We start from the raw sequence: 21,426 nt of genomic DNA, 5'->3' as shown, positions 1-21,426 counted from the left end.
TTGCAGAAAAAAATATTTAAAATATGTTTTATGTTTCCACCTTTTTACACAGTATATCAACCCTTCAACCAGGTTTTTAGCAAACAGGAAAATGCAAAACAATAATATAGTACAGCACGACTTTTTAAACTCTGTCCAATGAAGGACAAATTACACAGAATCTCTGTTGTAGTTTTCTTTCCTTTGCCTCCCTGCTATAATTTCCCATCACACTTGGTAATTGATTGCATATTTTCTTGATGTACATTTCAACAGTGCAGCCAAGCAATTAAAATTGTATTCTGTACATTCCTTACAAAGAATTTAAACTGCATAGTGTAGGTGATGTTCTTGAAATCAGGCGATAGTTTTAGGCTTCCATTAATATTTCCCTTGCTAAGAAAATGCAATATTTCTTTGTACTGACCTTGCTGCCACCTTTCTTCTTCACTTTGTTGCTATAAGAAGTTGCTGTTTTGCTAGAAAACTACTAACTGTGAACTCCCCTTGTGTTTAGCCATCAATTATTTTCATACCTTCAGATTCAGTCAGAGTCTCGGAGTAGAAGAGAAGGAAGCATAGATACTGTAATGTAGTTTTTTAAAAAATTACTGTCTTGTTATCTGAGCTTGACATAGTGCTGAGAAACATAGATGGTAAACAGTGGCAGTGTTTTAACACTGTAGTTTCAAGTCTGAGAAATTACAAGTACCAGTATGCATCCCCTATACTCTGCATTAAAGAGCCTGCAGAATGTTTCTCTGCTCTGACACTGATTAAGATAAATGACTTGGCTATCTATCAAAATGTTTTTAACACACTCTTTGACACTTCAGTGCAGCATTAGCTATAGAATTATGTCTGAAATCTTTGTTTTCCAAAGAGTTCAAAAGCTGCATAAGAATAAATGTAGCTTTCCCTTCAATGTTGTTTATCCAGAGGGAATTAAAGAAAAAAAAGTTCTTAAAAGACGTGCCTGGTGGATTATCATATTTATGACTCTCCGCAAAACTTTTTCTAAGAATATGTATGACATTAGTTCTTGAACCAATAAACCATTGAGAAAAGACTTGTAAAAATCAATAACGATTGGCAACTATATGGGTTCAAATGTTTAACATCTTTACAATTCAAAAGAATTAAACTCAGTAAAAAAAAATCAATATATTTTATTTATTTTCCCTTAGCTACTTTCAAAATATTTCTACATTTGAGGTCGCAAGATATGAAAGAAAACCTATTACTTGAAAGTTCTTCCATAACCGTAAGAAACTAAAGACATTTCACTAAAGATGTATTCTCTAGTTACCATGATTTAAACAGAAATATAAGTTTAACTATGGTAATAAAAATGCTTTGAATCCTAGAAATTTTGCCTCATTAGTAAGCAAGTCCCATAATATAAAACTTTCACTGGAAAAATATTTTTCATCACATTCTGATAATTGTTTAAATAAAGTGTAGCTTTTATCTGCACTTTCCTATACTTTTGTTATTAACTAGAAACATGTTCTAAAAAATGAAAAATGCTGTGTTTGTTCTTGAACAAATTAAACATAGGATTACCTTTATCAGAGTGGAAGAGTGGTAAATATGTCATTTGCCCAGGGCCAGCGATAAGAGACAAGTGTTGATAACAGAAAAGGTCAGCTAATCAAAGAAACTCATATTAACAAGAGTAAATAAAAAATACAGAAAAGTGCTTTCAGGAATTGAGTCTTATAATTTTGTAAGGAATACAATTAAACTTTACTGCAAGGCAACTTAAAATCAGGCTGAACCTGAATTATAATTTGTTTGGCTGTAATTTGAACTGACTGTTAATGACACTCATACTGGAAAGCACGTTAGCTGGTTACTTTCTAAATAGTGTTCAGTTAATTTATGTAGCATTTTTTTTATTCTGAAAAAATGAGCAAGTACTCTAAATATGTGTTTGTGCGTACATATGGAAATATGCACCCATATTTTAATTTATTAAAATTCTATTGAAATATAAACTGTTTTATTACTTATATGAGGTGCTGACAAAGAACAATTTTGGGGTTGGGGGAGTGATACAAAGAGCACAAAGACTAAAGTTTGCTCCAGTGCTGTAAATGTAACAATGACAATGGTTAATTTCAACCACAAGTATTTCCTGACTCTCTTTTCCTATTTAGACCTCTGCGGTTTTGTGTAAAGTAATCGTAGCCGAGATTCAAAAGTATTAAGTACTTGGTAGGATTTGGGGGGGCCTCAGCAATACAAATGATGCACCTGCAGCATTGATTTAGGCCTTATAAATGCTACTTTGATAGAGACGAGGAGTCTGGAGTAGGAGGTAAATGGATGTTAAGGGAATAATGCATGCATATTGCAGACTCAAAAGAGCCCAGTAACAATCCTGAACAGCATCAATGCTGCAGCTGAGATGCTGGAAGAATTAATCCTTGTTGCATTTAATTTAGAGTACTGTATGTCCCCAACTTCCGCACATTAATTCCATTGCAGTTCAATGTGCAGAATGCAATCCTGTAATATTATGAATTGTCCTACCCTATGGAAGGTCTGCAAATTGAAATAGAAGGTAAGACGCAGTCCAAACATAACTTGTGTTTGTACACTATTTTTCCTTCTCCCATTGGGTAGGTTTGCAAATAAAGCATAAACCATATGTATTACACATGTGTGCATGTAAGTATATATGTTTAAAAACACAAACAAACACACACACACACACACATATACATATATATATATACACACACACACTGTAATGTATATATACATTGAGTGCTTACTATTTTTTTCAAAATTAAAATATATGTATGTATATTTTTCATGTGGATTTAATTTTATTGTAATGGATTAAAGAGAAGAAATAATTCATTTACAAAGAAAGTAATGGACTCAAAGAAAGGGAATAAAACTGATTGATTGAATTTTTAAACATCAGTAGTAAGCACTTCTCTTAACACTCTCGAGAGAAATCAGGCCAATATATCAAAATCAGACAAGACTAGATTTGAAGAGGAGAATATAGACGTTTAAAGAGGAGAATATAGACTAAAATTAAGATTATAAAAATGCCTCATTTGTATTTTAAAGTACAATATAATTTTCAGCTTCCCTGTTGCACAGCTACAGTAATTAGCTACAAAAAAAAAAAGTAGAGATTGAATAACTTCTGTTGAAACATGAAACAGCTGAATAGCATGGAAGCAAGGGTGCACTCAGGATTGGACCAGACAGAACATGAAAAAGGCGGAATGGCTGATTTCCCCTTGTCCTAGAAGATCCTATAAAAAAAAAAAATCTTCATATGATTCATTTAACAGGTGACCTCAAATGAGAAGGCCCAAAACAGGAATAACCTAAGCATTCATATGAAAGCAGTGTTTTAACAAGTAATATAGAAAACCACTATTAGTCTAGCACATTTTGTTACATTTACAAAAATAGAGAACTCAATAAAGATAAAATTATGGGTGTTACACACAGGCTGCAAATACGATCAGTATAATTCCTGTAGTATATAGTCCTTACTCAAGGGAAAGTTCCCAGTTGGCTTTCCTGGGAGGTTTGGCTGAGTAAGAACTGGAGGTGTTAACCTTCAAAAATCTTGTTAAAAATTAAATCCAGACGCATAAAATTTACTTCTAAATCCCAGGTTGTTGTGAAGTGTAGATTGTGGGAAGTTCTTGTTCTCTGCGAGCACTGGAAATCCTAGAAACATCTGTGCCCAACAAAGAGCTCAATTCCTTATTTTCTTTCACCTTTCTGAATTTAAAAACAAACATTTTGAAGTGTGGGACTTGAAATCTGCATTCCCAAGTATCAGATTGCTGCAGGTGCGTTTGGTAAATCACATACTGGCACCAGAGAAGGCAAGGTCTGTTCAAAACAGGTTATTCTCTTTAATGTTTGTTATAAACTTCACAGCAAGATGGTTAAGAAGGAGTTGTTAAGTACTTTATTTAAAATATCTGTGCTTGATCTTCTATGGTTTAATCAGTCTACAAAGATAACAAGTAAAAGCATCTGTAAGATGTAATGAAATCTGTCACGGTGTTCCCTGAATTTTACTTCAAGCATCAGATTAAATTAGTTCTCATCCTCTGTGTTATCCTGGCTTCATTACCTTCTCTTGAAAAAGCATGGCATGAATATTTTTTCTGAATGAACTGAAACTAGAATAACTGATCCTGTATTTTAGCATCTGATATAGCAGGCCTGATTCAGTCCCCAGCATGCAAACTATGGCTGAAGTGCACTGCTGTTAAAAACTCTTGAGAATGGAAAATCTGAGAGGGATTCATTGGTGTTACTGGTATAGAATAAGCTTGGAGCAAAAATGAAATATCTGTGGGTGGTTTTCTATTTGTGTAATGGGCCTGTGTAATAAAGGTGCCCCCAGGCAGGGCAAATCTGAGTTTGTGCACTGATGCCAGGCAGTTCTATACCAAAATGGGAGGGAGAAGGAGACTACGTTTTAGAAACTGGAGTTAGTCATCCTTACATCGCACGACATCATCACTTTCCACTATGTGAGTACACTTTCCAGAAGCCGTTTACACAAGCCATGTCTCTTAACCATGTCTGGCTCATGCCTGCGCTCCCACCCTCCAACCAACCTCTGCTAAGGGTCTTTACACTTGGTTACACTAGTAATGAAATGCACCAGCCTGCAAATTACACTTCCATCTCACTTACATGCCCCAGGTGACTAGTTTGCTCAGGTCTAAGTTACGCACCACCCTCTCTGCAGCTGATGAATTGAACCTGGATTATACAGGAGGATTTTAGATCTTCTAGAATAGTGTTGAAAGAATAATGGTGGTTAGGCCCAGCGCAGTGTCTACATGCTCTGAAGCAGTGTGTGCTATAGAGCTCCCCTGCCTTCTGCTCTGTGCCACAACATCCAGTCGTACTGAAAGCTCCAATTGAAGCATGGAACTGTGGTGAGTTTCTGCATCACAGTCTCATCGATCATAGGGATCAGTTTTGTTGAAAAATGTGGTCTCCCTCGCCCAAGCCCTGCATGGAAGGAGGGAATCAAGAATTGGTGTCAGCCTGGAAACGCTGAATTTGAACATGCAACTGATGGGGGCTAAAATTAGTCATGGCTTCAAAGGGGTTTCCATATCTCCACTAGCTGTTATGCATCGAGGATACCAGTGTATGTATAAAATGGCCAGGAAACTGGAACTTGAGTAAATAGAATTTACTCTAGAATCCAAAAGCTCTGGCAGCCGTTGAAAAGGAAGGTGGGGCTGTATTTTCCCCTTCCTGTGCTTGGATATTTGTTATTATCCAAACTTTCTGGGACTGAGTAGGGCTGCCTAATAACAAAGCCTGCATAATACAAATGCCTAAACAGGCACACTATTTCGCATAGGCTACTGTACTGTGAAAATCCCCAAATTTTGCACTAAGCGTTTTGTTCCTGTAGATTACAGGAAGGTAAGTGAATGCCTAATACAAAATATGGAGCACTCTGCCTCCCCCTCCCCCCATTTCTATATTACTGTGTGGTGGGGAAGCCAGACCACCCTCTTGCCTCTTATCAATGTTTACTCCTTAGAGAAGCCAATATTATAACCACTTCCACCAGGATACACTGCTCAAAGTTGTTATCCTGTGACATACCAAATCCCAATTGATTTTTTAACCTGTGCTCATACTCAGAGAGTCCATATCCAGGCAGTGGGGCCCATACCACTGCTTGCTGAAAACCAAAACCTCATCAACCAAATGGAATTGCAATAATATAAGATGCAAAATGCATGAGATTATTATAACCACACAATGGGCAATCCAGCTAACAGAACAATATTGTGCTGTAGGCACTAATATAGGCAGGAAAATGGGCACATTTCGATATAATGGTGGGTAAAGCAGGAAGAGTGACTGGTGTCTGGTGATGCCATGATATCATCTTAAAGGGTGGGGCTGTTAATCTGGCCCCATTCCTGAAATCTGTCATAGGCTCTGATGACCAATGTCCCTTGCTGGCAAGCAATTTAGGATTGGAGAGGGGGCAGTTACTTGATGGGAAAATGCCCATAGGAATGCATTAACAGTATCATTTTGTAAAAGAGAGGGGGGAAAGCTGGAGAGACATCATGAAATTTATATCTAATTCATTTCAAAACAGCTAACTGTAGCCTCAAATTCTGCCCCCTGTCAGTTTTTGTGGTTTTACAATCATATTATCCTATTTCTTAAAAAAAAAAAAAATTCTCCATGCTATTGTGTGTGAAAGCCCCACTCAAACAGCAGGCAAGTGCTGTTTACCAAGAGCCCTATTTTGCCACTGTATTGGCATTTAGTGGTACCTTCACACCAGGAGTAGTTCCATTGAAATCTTTTGTGAAATAAGCAAATGTGCAGGCGAAACAATTCAACTGACTACAGGTATCCAGAAGGAGCTGTCACATGCACAAAGTAAACTAGCAAAATAGAGATGACTTTTCTCCGTGTTCTCTTAAGTCAGCTATCTTGGTTGTTAGTAAAACATTTTTGAGACAGAAGTGTAAATTTTAAAGTGTCTCTTTTAAAATAGTCTAAATACCGTGGATGATCCTATTCATCTGGCATGACATGCTTTCACATATTTTAGAGGCTTTTCAAAAACAGGAGCCTAAAGTTAGGCTCCTAAATCCATATTTGGGTACCTTAATAAGTGGCCTGATTTTAAAATTTGCTGAGCATTCAACAACTCCCATTGTTCTCAACGTTTGAAAATAGACCACTTATTTGGGTGTCCAAATGTGGATTTAAGAGCTTGATTTTAGGCTTTTATTTTTAAAAATCTTTGGTTAAAGGGCTTTCCAAAGCACATTAAAAAAGAAACTGATATACAAAGCAGCCACTGAGATGACTTCATCCACCATAGAAATGCAGCCACTTCTGGAGCAATACAAACTGGGTTCTGTTTAATAGCACATCGTAAATTGAGAAGGCAAGAATACCTTGTCCAAACAGAACTGCAGATTTCAACAGCAGAAATATCAATTTGAGTCCCCCAGGACATTTCTCTAATAATTTACATTCACTTCCTTGCATTTCTCATCTCATGAGTGTCTATATATCAAAGTTTTTCATTGTGGTCTGCATTTTAATATAGACATTATTTTCTGCACACATTCTGCCCTTCCATTCACAACCAAATTTACCACTCCTCCATTGGCAATGAAGTAAAATCCCTGTGGTGACAGCAGCCGTTGTTTACTTGGAAAAGTAATTGTAGGAAAGTGATGTGTTTTTAGCTGCCTTTAGTACCTTTTAGCAGTTAGAAATAAGAGAGAGGAACCAGCACCATGTGACTAGCCAGCCCTTTGCAGACCACCAGCAAGTATTCCACAAACTATAGTGTGAGAATTTTTGTGCTATACATGACAGTCTGATAAAGCCATTATGTGGTTTAGGGACACTTGCCCACAAAGTTAATTTAGTTGTGCCTTTATTTTAGAAGTGGGCAGGGAGAAAGGTAATGTCCTAATACAAGCCCTTATAACTAACCCACTTTGTTTTAACATTCTGTTTGAGTTTTACAGCCTCTTAAAATCCTTCTGTTAAAAGAGGAAATTATCGATCAGCATGTCAATATGAAGAATCTTGGATACGGGATATTTTATACTTTCTATTTCTCTTGGACCAAATTACCCCCCCTCCCCCCGATATATGGCATATGTAAAATTGAAGGCAACTAAATATATACATGCAAATAAATGGAAGTTGTATAGATTTAAATAGGTTAAAGCTGAATGAGCATTTATAAATATACAGATTGTTTTGGATCTTCACCAGTAAGGATACCTTGTTAAAGTCCATCCATAGTGTGGAGGGTTTTCCATTTTATGCACTTTCCGTGATTTAAAAAACCCTACCACCTCGCAGGATCCTAGAGTTCAGGCTGCAGCCCAAGCCTAGAAGTCTACACTGCAACGAAGCAGCCCCTTAGCCGAGCCCCATGAGCATGAGTCAGCTGTCTTGGGCCAGCCGCGGGTTTTTAATTGCAGTGTAGACATACCCTTAGATAAGATTTTTTTTTCTTTTAGACTGTTGATCCCATAAGCAGTCCATACAAATAGATCCCATTGACTTTGATAGGAGTTCTGTGCATGGAGTGCTTGTGCAACTGAGTCATTAATAGGCTTATGTATTTTGGTTATTTATATTAAGTAGTGCTTAGAGCCCCCAAACAAGATCGGAGTCCCATTGTGCAAGATATTGCGCAAACAGATAGGAAGAGATCATCCCTGCCCAGAAGGACTTAAAATCTAATATACAAGATATACATGGTGTAGGAGGAAAGAAGGAAGAATTATCCCCATTTTAAAAATATGAAAGTGAGGCAGAAAGAGTTTGTGACTTGACTAGTGTCATACAAAAAGTCCATGGCAGAGCCAGGAATTAAACCCAGATTTCTTTGAGTCCTAATCCAGTGCTTTAACCACAAAACTATCTATCTTATCTTTAATATACAATTAAAGTTGTACCTCATTCAGCAAGCATATAAGCAAATAAACAACCAAACTAAAAAGCTATTGATTCCCATCATTCAAAATCTGAATCCATGGTCAAGGTTACAAAAGTTCCTGCAACAGTCTTTCCATTAAATGAGTGGCCCAGAACAAACTGTTTTATTCTTTCTCGCCATGCCTCACTGGTAGTTTAGCAGAATGTCAAATAGAGGCATCAGTATCTTATAGAAAAGTAGACAGTTGATCTTTCTTCAACACCAGTGACACCAGAGTCACACTTCTGCTAAGTGGGAGCAGTTTTCCTGAGCTTTGCAAGTCGGCTTCAGTGTTTTGGGACCTGGATATATTGTAAGTGTAACTTTTTTTATTTACACACATACACCATACTTTTAGTTTGGAAAAGAGAAGACTGAGAGGGGACATGATAGCAGTTTTCAGGTATATAAAAGGGTGTCATAAGGAGGAGGGAGAGAACTTGTTCACCTTAGCCTCTAAGGATAGAACCAGAAACAATGGGTTTAAACTGCAGCAAGGGAGGTCTAGATTGGACATTAGGAAAAAGTTCCTAACTGTCAGGGTGGTTAAACACTGGAACAAATTGCCTAGGGAGGTTGTGGAATCTCCGTCTCTGGAGATATTTAAGGGTAGGTTAGATAAATGTCTACTAGGGATGGTCTAGGCAGTATTTGGTCCTGCCATGCGGGCAGGGGACTGGACTCGATGACCTCTCGAGGTCCCTTCCAGTCCTAGAATCTATGAATCTATGAATCTATAAACCATTCCCAGAGGTGTTCAAACAGCATGCAGGCAATCCCTTCTTTCTGGAATCTCGGCCCAACATCAATACCCAGTTCCAAAAGAAAAACTCTGTCTCAAGAATTGACTCTAATCAGAGACCAAGAGAGCAAACACTCCTGCTGCTTGCACAGCTCTTTCTCCAAGGTCCACTGCCTCTTCACACAAATATGCATAACAAAAACTAAGAACACCACACCATGTCTTCCCAAGATTGAACATTTGCTCGCACGCTAACACTAGGAAGCTTGCAAGACTGTATAACAGTGCCACCTAGTGATGTTTAGCATAGCCAGCCCATTTTTGGGTACCACTGAAATAGGCATCTTAGAAAAAGATGGCTGCTTTCCTAAGAGAATAGTAGTCTCCAATTGTAGCTTGGGATAGAGAGCAAAGAGAAAAGAGAAAAGTCTTGCATGTGTCGTCTTTTGACTTCTAAGGATGAGATCCTTAAATTTTTTTTAGCAGTTGCTATTACTTTTCTCCCTGAGGCCTGAGAAAAAGGAGATCTTTGACTTCTGATTTTTTTTTTTTTTGGTGAGAAATCTTCTTAGCCACCCAATAGGCTCTCTAAATATTATAGGATCCTCTTTAGTGTCCAGTTTGAATACCTTTTGGGACCCAGTTTTCAAGCATGGCTAAAGGTCCTTCTACCCCATCACACAGCTGTTTTGCTATAATTTGGTCTGTCTGTGTTTGAAATCTTTGTGCTCAAAATATTATTTTATTTTTTGTTTTCGTAAATGAAGTATTTTCCTCAAGTCCCCACTCTCAATGCAATTTGAGAGCTCCTTTGACCTGCGTTGTTCTGGTAACATATTGCCACACATGTTCTCCACGCTAGTTATGTGAGTCTCTATTTTTGCTTGTATTACCACACTCACTTCTCTGAGACCCTGTAGATTTATCATCTCTCTAAAGTTTAAAAGCAAAGAATTACTTTTCACTCAGCAGCAGGACATCTGGGCTGATTCAGATCCTGCTGTGTCCTCTCCTTAGCCACATCCTTTCCTTTCCTTGTGATTTGGGCCAGATCCTGCAAGCATTCTGTGTATACAACACTTTGTGACTGAAGCATGAGCATGCAGAGGGCTTGTTAGGAGAGAGCTTCAAATCTCCATGTATGATTTTGAAAGTGCTGAAGTGGCTGTATGACTCGTATATAATGTACATGTGGAGCTCAATCACAGTATACCTGCTCTGCTCTCTATCTCCACCCTTCCTTGCCCTCTAACTAATCCTAACTACTGTGCATCGAAATGTGCAAATGTTTCAGAATTAGAAAATAATCTGAAAACGAGCGATGGTGGAAGTGATGCAGGGGAAATATGTTTCAATTAAATCAGAATATCGTTTACTTGGAACACAAACATTTGCTTACAGTCACCCCAGTTTTGCCCCATTTTTCATAGCCGATGAAGATTTCACATGATAACCTTTTTGGAATATTAAAGCTTCCAGGGCTGAATTACCTTTGTTTCTTCATCAAAGTCCATAATTATAAAAGGCTGCTGTTCCTTAGGCCATTTCAGCTTCAAAAAGATTTTTAAGGCCTGGTCTGTTGGAAAGCTTGGGGGTATAATTAGCTAAAATGGAAATAGATGCGAGTGAAATTTAGTTCCTGATGTTTTAATTTAGTGCAGTACTGCCATGTGTTATTGAAGAGATTTCTTAAAGGCAAACATAATTATTTCATTATGGTCTTCAGAATGCTTTCATTGGCCTTAATAACAAGAAGCTGCATAAGGAGTCATACATTATAATTAGCCCTTCTTATATTTACATCAGATAAATAACAAATAATTGATGAAAAACAAGTCTTCTGAATGGATGATTTCACACAGAGCTCTGGTTACAGTTTAATGATAAAACATTTCTCTTATTGCTTTGCATTTTAATTATCTAGAATTATTACTCTAGCAGAGATGTTGAAGTATTGTTGTTTCCATGCATTTCATTAGATTCACAACTGATTTATATGAATCTGAAGCCAAGGAAAGGTGTCTTTAGATGTATATCACATACAACAAATTGCCAGCTTTATTAATTTTAATAAGTTTTCATTACAAACATTTAGCTCCAATTTACCGATGGATTTTGCTTCAGTTGAAATCAGTGGGAGTGGAATTGTCACTTTTTTGTATTCTTTCATTTCCTGATTTAGGACCAAAACTGTGCTGTTCTTACCAGTTGGAGTCAGGGAGTGAGTGTGAACTGCGGGATTTGGGTTGGTATTTTCAGAAGAGCCCAAGAGGGAGTTAGGAGAACAATTCCCATTGACTTCACTGACAATCAGTGGGATTGGTGTTCCTAATTCTCCCCAGGAATTTGTGATACTCCTTGGCCCTAAGAACCATGCCCTGAAATGCACATGTTGTTGATGTTGTTTTTTAACCACCTGCATTTACTGATCCATGTTTTACTTTTTTTATTCTTATAATTGTCTCGTGTGAAAATTACTTCAGTTTTTCCTGCGTCTTTTTAAAGCGTCTTATACGTTTTTCCTGTGTCTTTTTGAAGCGTCTTAAATACGTTTATAAGCTCTTTTATGTTTCATTTTTGTAACGAAACATATTTCACATGATTCATTCCTCAGCGTGTACAGAACACTAATTGTTGTTATTGATTTTGAATTTCACAACCATTACAAGTAACCCAGATGAGTGGCGGATAAAGAGTAATAATCCATGGAGTTCTGGAAGTGTTTCATGTTTGTCTCTAGTACTTTGCGTGATCAATATTAACTGCCCCATTGAAACTAACTGCTGTATCAAATAACAGTAAATCAAATGAATGTGCTTACAGATTATTTATTGAAAGCTTTAATTGTTCACTGGGGCCTTGCTTATCTGAGGGAACAATAGAAGGTAGTGATCAGACAAACTAGTTTTCAGAGCCTGGGGATACCATCAGACAATAAGATGGCTTCTGTCTATAGGTTAAGTGAGAGTTTTCTAAATCATGCACCAGCCCACGTGACAATTATCCATCTTGGCCATCCCTGGAGCAATTGTGTGGGGAGAATTTTTCCAAAGAGCTTCTCTTTGTTTCGTGGGGCACTCCTTTCCTTGCTAGTAGCCATTTCAATCTGTCTAGGTGACAGGCAGCATCTTGTCTGGAAAAAGAACAAAAATAATTTTCTGAAATTTTCAAAAGTTGTACTGACAGAAACCACCAAATAAAGGGCTCAGGGGGAGATTTGCCTGCACTAGAATTGTAGGATCAAATCCCAGGTGAGGAAATAAATGGAAAAATATACAGGGCTGCTTATTTTATGTAAATTCTATGTGGGTAAATCAGAAGAATGCTTGGTACTTACAATAGTGCTTCACATTTGCCAGAGTTGCGCAAGATTTAGCTAATTAAAGGGCACTTCTGTTCTGTTTAATTATTCTTAAATAATTAAAGAGCAGTTCTGACAAATGACTCTAAAAATGCTGTCATGGGATCTCCTATTTATTGTATCTTAATAATTTCTCAGATTACAAGTAAAAAGATGTTTTTATTTCTGTCAGCCTCGAGCCCCTTCATCTTTGCTAGTTCAAAAACCTTGGCTTGGCTGTTGTGGGGAGGTTGTCTGTTCTTCTCTCTACCCTCCTCCTTCTTCCCTGTGAATAACTGCATTAAAGACCTCAACCACTTTTCAGAGCTTTCCTGAACTGCACAGGGAAATTGACACGATTCTTGACATATTGACCACTTTCCAGGATGTTCTGAATAGCAGTAGTGAAATTCACTGGAGTCTTGTCAATTATACTTCTCTGCAGTTTGGGACTGCTTTCAGTTTCAGCAGAGGCACTAAGGGTATTGTTCTGCAAACTCAGGAAGACATTACTAAATTGATTTGTGTTCAAAAAGCTCTCTTGCCAACCAGGAGAATTAGAAAAGTACTTTTCAAAATAAGCTTAATTTCTGCAGAAAGTGATGGCTTAGGTCCCCCGTGCATGCTGAGAAAAACTTCCTACTATAGAGAGGCAAGTTTTGTGTTTGTGCTTTTAGTATATAACACTATATTACAATACACATAGCAGCGTGTAATGTAATATAGGATAATAATACTGTGACAGTGTACCCTATAAGGCTTTATGGGGAGGGGGTGCTTATAAATGTATGGATGACATAGCTGGAATATGTTTTGTGCTGCCTGGGCCATGTAACATATCTCCGTAAAGGTTCTGGTCTACTATATCTATTCATCCAATTTGTACATATATATCATTTTCTACTCGAGGTTAAGAATATGGGCTGTATGCTTGCTTGATTTCTAAGTAAGCTTTGTGAGGCATTTGGTCAGCTTCTTTAGGAAGGAATTCGCCAGGTTAAGTACCTGATCAGGAGACACTTAGGGAACAATGCATCTTGGAATGCTCCAATCCACATGAGAAGTCTTCCTGGAGACATGCAAGATGCCATGTGGACAATGGCATCGGCCTGCAAAGACTGAGTCATGCAGGGGCATGTGACTTGCCCAGGTGACTCCAAAACTCCATCCTGGAGCTGGACTTTGCATAGGAGGGAGGAGGGGGGTCTCCACCCACAAGAGAGAGTCTATTTAAACCTGTGGGAGACCCCTCCATTTTGTCTTCAGCTGGCTGAAGAAAGAGCCTCTCCACCCCCCTCAGGATACTTGAAGGAGACTGAAACAAAGGACAGTAACTGCAGGGGGTGTGAGTGATTGCTGGACCCAGGCTAAAAGGAGATTAGCCTGTAAAAGGGAGCATTCTGGAACTGGTGAGGAAATTATCTGTATTCAGTTTGATTAGGCATAGATTTGCGCATTTTATTTTATTTTGCTTGGTGACTTACTTTGTTCTGTCTGTTACTACTTTGAACCACTTAAATCCTACTGTCTGTATTTAATAAAATCACTTTCTATTTAGTAATTCACTCAGAGTATGTATTAATACCTGGGGGAGCAAACAACTGTGCATATCTCTCTATCAGTGTTATAGAGGGCGAACAATTTATGAGTTTGCCTTGCATAAGCTTTATGCAGGGTAAAACGGCTTTATCTGGGTTTAGACCCCATTGGGAGTTGGGCATCTGAGTGCTCAAGACAAGCACGCTACTGCGAGCTGTTTTCAGGTAAACTTGCAGCTTTGGGACAAGTGATTCGGACCCTGGGTCTGTGTCTGGAGCCAGACGGGAGGGTCTGGCTCAGCAAGACAGGGTGCTGGAGTCCTGAGCTGGCAGGGAAAACAGAAGCAGGGGTAGTCTTTGCACATCGGGTGGCAGCTCCCAAGGGGGTTTCTGTGATCCAACCCGTCACAAATACGTTTTAGAAACACCTAAAATTACTTAACATGGCTTTTCCATATATAATATCATAGTTAAAAATCCATATTTAGAGATATTCTAGGTCTAGAAGCATGTGCATCCCATTTGAAAGAGTAAATCTCCCCTTTCCAATGGCATAAATCATCCTGTTTTTATCCTTAAGTTTCCCAAGACATTGAACCTTAAACTTGTCACTAGTCCAGGACTGTGTGTTGCTAGTCTTGAGATGAAAAAGTGGTCAAAGAAAAAGTGGGACAGTGTCAAAGATGCATGATGAATAATAAATGCCAGTTATCTCATGGACATCACCATCTCATAAGTGGTACAGTGAATGTATGTGTGCATATACTATACCAGGAGTCGGCAACGTTTGGCATGCGGCTCGCCAGGGTAAGCACCCTGGCGGGCCGAGCCAGTTTTATTTACCTGCTGATGCGGCAGTTTCGGCCGATCACGGCCCCCACCGGGGCCAATGGGGGCGGCGAAAAGCGGCGCGGGTAAGTGATGTGCTGGCCGCAGCTTCTCGCCGCCCCCATTGGCCCGGGACGGCGAACCGCGGCCAGTGGGGGCCGCGATCGGCCGAACCTGCCGTGTCAGCAGGTAAATAAAACTGGCCCGGCCCACCAGGGTGCTTACCCTGGCGAGCCGCGTGCCGAACGTTGCTGACCTCTGTACTGTACTCTCTTCCTTCCTATATGAGACTGATACTGGCAGGCTAGAAAAGCCATTTCAGACCATGTGCTGAAGACTGTATGGAGTGCTGCTGGTCAGCTTTTTGACTCAGAGTGGGTGGACAGAAGAATCCATTGCAGAGAGAGAGAACAGGAGAATAGTCCCTCTTGTGTGTCTGTCTTTTCTTTATACTTTGTCTGTTAGATTGAAAAAGAAGTTAGGAGCTGATGTTCTAATCCCATTATTGTCAAGGATTTACTTTGGAACTCCGGATAAGTCACTTATAGCTCTCTGTGCCTTCATTGCACTGTCTGTAAAATGGGGATAATACTACTTAGCTATTTGATGGGGTTGTTGTGAAAAATATTTAATGTCTATAAGATACTTTGAAATGTAAAGAGGTATATAAATGCGATGACAGTGGTGCTGAATTTTGATAAGGGAAAATTTGGTAGAATCCTAGCTAGTCATTTTTCAGGTGACTTCCCCAACACATTATCAATCTTTTATGTAACAAGTGGTCTGAGTGCATGTCCACTTCAGTTTTATGAACCTGAGTACTGCATTTGCTCCATAGTATGAATATTGGTGCTATTCAGTTAATAAATATTCACCCATCCTGGCTGTTTCTGTCAGCATCAGCAAGCATCAACATCAGCAAGCTTGGAGTGCAGTACTATAGCTAATGTACTTCTAATTCTTGACCTGGTGGTTGACCAAAGACACCCCCTCTTCTTAGTAAAGCATATGAAGACATAGAAAACAACAGCAGCGTTTCCTGCCTCAGAGTGTGTGGTGGTATGTGTGACTGTGTGAGAGTTAATTTTTCCCAGTATGCTTCCGATGCCTTTGAAGCCTAGGAATAGCAGGGGAATTTCTGGAGATCACACCAGAAAGAGATCACACCCTCCCTCCTCTCACTTCCTCAAGAAGAAAGAGTTCCCGTATGTATGTTGTGGATTCTCTAATAGAAAGTTGTCCTTTCTTCTTCCTACTGCACTTTGGTGCGTCTCTCAGAGTTCAGAACCTGTGCAGCTACACTGATTTCTGACCACCATTGGCTGAAGTGGGGCTGTTTCCACATGCAGAGATGCCCAGTTGGTTAAACAATTCCTTTATTTTACCAAGGTCTTGTCTACATTCAAAAGTTGTACTGCTTTAACTATATCCAGATAGCTAAGCTGTACAACCTCCTCCCCTCCAGCATAGATGCAATTATACTGATATAAATGTCCTTATACTGGCATACCTTATTGCTACTGGTATAACTGTGCCTACATTAGACGTTATATTGGTATAACTATATTATTAAAAAAATTACACCCTTAACATATTTACACTGGTAACTATGTGTAGACAAGGCTTACTATTAATAAAACCCAAACACTGTAACACCCCTGAGCAATGAGTTATACTGAACAATGGGCTGTTGCCTGATAAACAGTCCTTTCTTTTGCAAATGAGTATGGGCTGTCAGCAAAAGAGCAAACTGCAGAGTGAAGGGAACTTACTCAGGAAAGGAACTCAGAATGGGGAAAATTGCAACAAACTGTCAGACTTTTCAAGTGAAAGCTTGTATTTATTAAATACATTTTTAATAAAAGGACAGTTACTCTAATTGCTGCACCCTACTGTTCAATTTCTTTTTATGCCCCTGTTCATTAAGTTCTGCATACTCACACTTATTATTTACAGATGTATTCATTTTCAACTTGCTTATACAAAACATGCTCTGCAAAAGGTAGCGAGTGAGGCTACACTCACCAATTGGTAAGTGTTTATTGCTGCCTATAATATGCAATTTTTAAAACAAACAAACAAAAACAATTCAGTTCATCAATGGAGGCAAGCCCTATATTCCTTGTGAAAAGTGAAGTAATCTTACTGCAGCCTGACTTTAAAGGCAATAGGCGGTTTGTAGTGGATTGATGTCATACAATGTAATGAGGCACATACCTGCTCTTAAACATTTTAATTTAAGGATCTAAAGGTGCAGCAGTTCAGCTTTTGCAGTAACCCATTTAAACAGCTGTGATGCAGTTTCTAATTACCCTTGTAAATGGACATGCAAAAGAAGATATATGTAACAGTGTGGCTCACCTCTTAAGGGCTGGGGCTAGCCAACCCTGATTACAGAATGAGTCACACCTGGGAGAGAGCAGAGTAGCTCTATAAGGAGCAGCAGAAAGCTACAAGGAGAAAGTGGGCACCTGAGCCCAGGAAATTGTAGAGAAACTGTAGGGAGTGTGAAAGGGTGTTGCTAGGATGACCTGAGACCAAGGGAGGGGGGGGGAGCTCCTGTGGGGAAGGTTGCAGTTAGAAGGTTAAGTTGCAGCTAGGAAGCACTGGGAGGAGGGGCTGTGACAAGAGTGGGACCAAAGAAGAGCTCTGCCTGTGAGAGAAGACACCAGAGCTAAGTATGGGCTTTTATGTGGTGATGGACAGTAGTTTGGGACCCTGAGGACTGTTGAGAACTATTTCTGTTACTAAACTGGCCCCAGCAGAGGTATTCTTAGGGTACATCTACACTACAGGGGGGAGTCGATTTAAGATACGCAAATTCAGCTACGTGAATAGCGTAGCTGAATTCGACGTATCGCAGCTGACTTACCCCGTTGTGAGGATGGCGGCAAAATCAACTTCTGCGGCTTTCTGTCGGCAGCGCTTACTACCACCTCCGCTGGTGGAGTAAGAACGCCGATTTGGGGATCGATTGTCGCGTCCCAACGGGACGCTATAAATCGATCCCCGAGAGGTCGATTTCTACCCGCCGATTCAGGCGGGTAGTATAGACCTAGCCCTAGTTTTCTGTTACTAAACGAGCCGCAGGTATGGGGGTGTTGTACATGTGGAAGCTGTGTGCAGTTCTTGAAGCCCATTAAAAGGGGCAAGGTGCCTATAAAGCAACCCCTTGGTTGGAAGCGTTGCTCAGTAAATGGCCACCCTGCTACTGTATGTAAATCCATGTTATCCAGCAGAGTCCCTGCAATCCAAATGATGATCTGTTTTTTTAGATGCTTCTGTATCTACCTGTAATACTACTTTGATCACAGCATTAGCGTTGGTTGAGTCAGTGTATTGATTTCAGGATTAAAAAATACCCCAGTGTTTATCTCTTCCTACGGTAAACAGTCATAACATTTGAGAAGTAAAAGTGCTTGAAATTTTACCTAACAAGTCCATTTTGCTACTTTTATGATTAGAACACTACAGTTTTATTTTTGTCTATGTGATACTGGACAACTATGTAATGAATTAAAGATATTAAAACTCACATATTCTCTCTGGCTCCAAGCCAGGATAAGCAGCATTATAAATAATGTTATATGAGGACTATCTAGGAAGGAATTTAAACTATATTTATGGTACACATGTTAACACCCAAAACTAATAAAAACTTATACTGGAGATTAGATCCAAAGAATATATCCCTGGTTTAAAGTAGTACTCCATATTATTCTGTTTCATGCTTAAAATATGTAGCCTTCTTAGGAAGAACTGATACAGAGCTTTTGAAGATAAAAGAAAAAGGCTCCAAACATTATAAAACATTTATGGTTAATAGAAAGAGACTTTCTTACATGGGGAGGGCGGGGGGAGGTGAGATGGGGAATCTGCACCCTCTAGTCACAAGTCCATTTCCCTTGTGATTTTAGTTTATCATCAAAGATATTTCCAAATTCTTCTCTCATTTAGATGGTTGCAAATCAGGAGTAACTCATCAAAGACAGTGGAGCTACAACTGTGTAAAACAGATGTGAGAAGATAATTGGACCCATTTTATGTTTTAAATGTCTTGTCCTGCATTACCCATCATCTGGTAATTGATCCTGCAGGGAAATCATTCTGAATTTGGGACATCATAATCCTATAAAGGCCATTTCAGTAGACTCTAATGTTTTAGAGTACAAAAGGGCCAGATTCTCAGCTGCTGTAAATCATTATAGCTCCTTTGACTTCTCTGGAGCTACACACTTTATTCCAGTTGAGGATTTGGCCCTATGAGGTCACCAGCAAAACTAAGCAAGAGAAACTGGGTTGTGGGCTGCTTATTAAAAAGTAAAATCTGATCTATCAATAGGAACACCACAAAATTGCTTTTTATAAGATATCTTTTTTTCAACTTTGTAAAGGTTTAGAATTAACACTTCTGAATTGTGGCACTTTTTGTGATCTGAGCCAGGTTAAAATCACGGCGGGGAGGGCAACAGCCCTCAGAACCAGTATGTTCAGGATTTTTTTCCACTGTTTTCCATAAAATCTAAACTTTCACTTCAGTTTTTTTTTTTCTTCTTCCTCTGTGAAGATAGACCCCTCATGCAAACTGATGAGCTGCTACCCTGTAAGCTCAGCTTTACCTGCCAGCCCATTGGCTCATAGGCTGGTGATCTCAGTGATGAATCTTTGTTGTTTACTTGATCATTTCAATAGCAAGAGACACATTCTGCCTTCTGTTAAAATCCCATGCAACCCTATTAACTCCCCCGTGATGGGCTGCATGCGGATTTTGTCCCTATCATTGGCAAGTCATGCCTACCTTAGAGAAATGTGTTCAAGTGTAACTGTATCAGTGTACTTACTCAAGGACAAAGCCCAAATGGAGATCTGCTGCACCATTGTAAATGTAGAAAACGGCTGTGGTATGTTACACTGGTATTAGCTCTGCTTTAGGCCAGGTTTATGCTGAAAAATTAGGTTGATCTGGCTACATCATGTGGGGTGTGAAAAATCTACACCCCTGAGTGATGTAGTTAAGCCAACCTAACTCCTGGTTTATACAGTGCTAGGTTGATGGAAGAACTGCCTCTCGGAGAGGTGGATTAACTACCACAGCAGGAACCCCTCCTGTCTCTACAGTGTGTGTCTGTGCTGAAGCGTTACAGCTGCAACTGTGCAGCTGTAGCATTTCTGATGAAGGCTCTGTTTACGCTACAAAGTTAGCTTGACATAAGTTGTGCGTGAGTCTACACTTAGTTTTGTCTTCCACCTACGTAAATGCCCCATTACGACAATGCAGTAACACCACCTCCCCGAGCGGCTTTGAGCCATGGTCCATGTACTGAGGTTGACGCAATGCAAGTGCATATACTGCGTTGCTTATGTTGATCCTAACGATCAATGGTGCTCCAGCAGCTGTCCCACAATGCCCAACACTGATCGCTCTGGTCATAATTATGAACTCCACTGCCCATGGGTCCCAGAAACCTGAAGGCCCCCCCACCCTTTTAAAACCCCACAATTTTTTTTAATGCCTTTTCTTGATTGTCCAGCTTGGCGAGTACACCTAGCAACTCTCCACTGTTGCATGCAACCACCCAGCTGACCGTGCCAGCTCCATGCTCCAGACTCTCTCTGGCGTAGAGTACACAGGAGATACTGGATCTCCTGGGCCTGTGGGGGGGAAGAGGCTGTGCAAACACAACTATGCACCAGCCATAGAAATGTGGATAGCTATGAGCAGATTGCACAGGGGATGCCGGAGAAGGGGTATGACAGGGACCAGCAGCAGTGCCATGTGAAAGCGGAAGAACTGCGGCAGGCATATTGGAAGGCCAGTTTTGCCAACAGTCAATCTGGTGCTGAGCCACAGACCTGCTGCTTTGACAAAGAGCTGCATGCTGTAGATGGTGGAGATCCCACCACTGTCCTAGAGACCACTGTGGATATCTCCTGGGAGCCCAAAGGCCCTGGCATGAACAGTGAGGAGGAGGTGGAGGACGACGAGGACGAAGATGGGGGACACATGATCAGGGGTTCCAGCTATGCTGCGAGTCAGGATCTGTTTGAGACTCCACCACAGTCCAGTCAGTCTCGGCATTCGAGTATGGGCGACCCCTGTGCAGTGGAAAGATCATCTGGTAAGTCTGTACGTTTATTTACCATTATTTTGATGGCATCCCCAACTTGACAGAAAACAGCTGTCAACTTCTTATTAATTTACTCATACTATAAGAGGTAGTGGTACAACAAAGAGAGGTAGCGTTGCCTGCTTTTCATTCCACTCTATTGCTAGGCGGGGGGAGGAATGCAGAGCAGGGTTGTTGTTTTTTTGTTTTCCCCACAAAGAGGGATGTCCCTTGAATCCTCCTGAGAGATCTTGATGACGCTTTCATGGAGGTACTGGGTAATCCTCTGCTGAAGGTTTTTAGGGATAGCAGCCTTATTCTTTCCCACGCCAGTCAGCCATAACGTCAGCAGGCACCATACAGGCTAGTAGCATATGGGCCTGGAC

The 21,426-nt window shown here is 39.9% G+C and overlaps 1 protein-coding gene across 2 annotated transcripts in view; it reads left to right on the top strand.

The window, feature by feature from the left end:
- Positions 1-21,426, top strand: part of RARB (retinoic acid receptor beta) — a 313,832-nt gene that overhangs the window by 160,869 nt on the left and 131,537 nt on the right. The window lies entirely within an intron of this gene.

This window comes from Malaclemys terrapin, chromosome 2, assembly GCF_027887155.1.
Source record: "Malaclemys terrapin pileata isolate rMalTer1 chromosome 2, rMalTer1.hap1, whole genome shotgun sequence".
NCBI classification, from domain to species: domain Eukaryota; kingdom Metazoa; phylum Chordata; order Testudines; family Emydidae; genus Malaclemys; species Malaclemys terrapin.
The sequence above is the reverse complement of the archived record's forward strand: the minus strand, read 5'-3'. Positions and strand labels throughout refer to the sequence as shown.